General features: G+C 31.8%; 1 protein-coding gene across 1 annotated transcript in view; it reads right to left on the bottom strand.

Annotated features, from left to right (window-relative positions):
- LOC145265356 (carbohydrate sulfotransferase 11-like) overlaps positions 1–2,500 on the bottom strand; it is a 208,174-nt gene that overhangs the window by 203,943 nt on the left and 1,731 nt on the right. The gene's annotated exons all lie outside the window — the stretch shown is intronic.

Genomic DNA, 2,500 nt, shown 5'->3' on the forward strand with positions numbered 1-2,500 from the left:
CGTTTAGAAAACCATCCTTAACATGAGGGTGTGGTATAGTATACAGAATAGGTATACAACTTGTATACCTATTCTGTACTTTCATCTAACAATTTTATAAAAACATATCGGACAATTTTCCTGTTAATAGTTACCTATAACTATAATGCCCCCCCCCCCAAAAAAAAACTGTTTGTATTACTGTACACAGACTCGAAAAAGTTGTCAAAAAACAAATATACAAATATATAACAAATGTTATCAAAGGCAAGAGAAGTTACTTTTCTACCAAATTGATATGTTTTTATTTAACGTAACATGTTTATTCAGCTCGAAAAACATACACTGTTTACCGATGTATTGGAAAATTTAAAATGACAGCCGACTCTCTTGAACACGGTAAGTTTGGGAAAAGGAGTTATAAATAAAAACTAGACAAAATATGGTTAAAAACTCGCTCAATCTTACCGTGACATAGGCTGACATATATTCGGTGGACTTTTGACAGTATTTTGTATATTTTTAACTCCTTTTCACAAACTTACCGCGTCAAAGAGAGTCGGGCGCCATTTTAAAATTTCCAATACATCGGTAAACATTGTTTTTTCGAGCTGAATAAACATGTTACAATAAATAAAAACACTAAAATTATCCAGTTAGGTAGAAAAGTAACTTATCTGGCCTTTGATAACATTTGTTATACATTTGTTTTGACAACTTTTTCGAATCTATATATAGTAATACAAACCCTTTTAATTTTTAAATCAATTAACAACTTGAATGAAATGAAATTAGTCGCCGCATTTTCACGTTTAGGCAATCTTGACTACGCAAGATGGCGGCCGTGAACAGATGTAAAAAAAGAAAAAAAAAAAAAAAAAAAAAATGGAACGGAACGCAAATTTTAGCGAAACGAAATTAGCATTTTCTTTTGGAGTTTTAAAAATTATTTTGGCATGAAAAAGTTTTTCATGGCTAAATAGGCCAATGTTTGTTTGCACAGGGTCTATACTCGTCATTAAGTACCAATGAAATTTTTAAACGAAAAAAGTCAATTGGGTATACGTTTTTTGGCACATCAGTGCCATGAGGCGAATGTGTGTATTTTAGTTTCCAGAACGGCCGATAGAGTGCGTGTGTCAGTCGAACGGGGGGGGGGGGGTCGATAAATCGTGACGTATCAGTGATACGTCGTATCACTAAAAAAAAAACTAAAAATTTCTATAAATTTTTATAAATAAATGGTGCTAATGCAGATCCGCGCTATTTTTTAAATCGTATTTCCAAGTTTAATTACAGTTTTAGGATATGTCTTTTTTTATTATTATTCAATTGTGAGGTTAAAGTACAAAACACCCTTCCCATGTTAAGAATGGCTTTTTAAATAACGGGTATTTTTTTTTTTTTTTTTTTAGATTAGGTCCACCTCTACAATTTTCTTTTAAATGACGACTTTTATAGGTTTTCGACTATGCTGAATACGGAAATCGCATTGAATTTTTTCAGAAATACGTAGTTATCGAGATACAAAAAGTTGTGTTATGCATTGTATTCTTTGGCGGCAATCTTTGTTACCCACGTAGATTTGTTTATGGCGTGCGTGCACGTGCGTAAAAAAGATGGCCGCCAAATAATACAATGCATATTGCAACTTTTTGTATCTCGATAACTACGTATTTCTGAAAAAAATTCAATGCGATTTCCGTATTCAGCATAGTCGAAAAACTAGAAAAGTCGCGATTTAAAAGAAAATTGTGGAGGTGGAGTGGACCTAATCTAAAAATTTACCATAACGTTATTATTTCAGCACGGATCACTCTCTGCATGAGAAATAAAAACTGGCAAATGTGTAGTTCAGCGGCGTAAATTATTTGCCAGGCAAAAAATAACTTTTTTTATATAAAACATGGGTTCGTATTACTATACACGTAGATTCAAAAAAGTTGTCAAAAAAAAAAAAAAAATATATATATATATATATATCTATATATATAACAAATAAATGTTATCAAAGGCAAGATAAGTTACTTTTCTACCTAATTGGGTATGTTTTTAGTGTTTTTATTTAATGTAACATGTTTATTCAGCTCGAAAAACAGTGTTTACCGATGTTTGGAAAGTTAAAAATGGTGCCTGACTGCCTGACTCTCTTTGACGTGGTAAGTTTGGGAGAAGGAGTTAAAAATAAAAATATACAAAATACTGTTAAAAACTCACCGGATATATGCCAGCCTATGTCACGGTAACATATATTGAGCGAGTTTCTAACAGTATTTTGTCTAGTTTTTTTTAATTTTTAATGCTTTTTCACAAATTTACCGTGTCAAAGAGAGAGTCGGTCGGTCGCCATTTTAAATTTTCCAATACATCGGTAAACACGGTTTTTCGAGCTGAATAAAAATTGTTGCATTAAATAAAAACACTCAAAACATATCCAGTTAGGTAGAAAAGTAACTTATCTTGCCTTTGATAACATTTGTTATATATTTTGTGGCAACTGGGTTTGTATTACTGTACACAG

This window comes from Euprymna scolopes, chromosome 40 (genome assembly GCF_053919585.1).
Source record: "Euprymna scolopes isolate OS-2025 chromosome 40, ASM5391958v1, whole genome shotgun sequence".
In the NCBI taxonomy this organism is placed as follows: Eukaryota; Metazoa; Mollusca; class Cephalopoda; order Sepiida; family Sepiolidae; genus Euprymna; species Euprymna scolopes.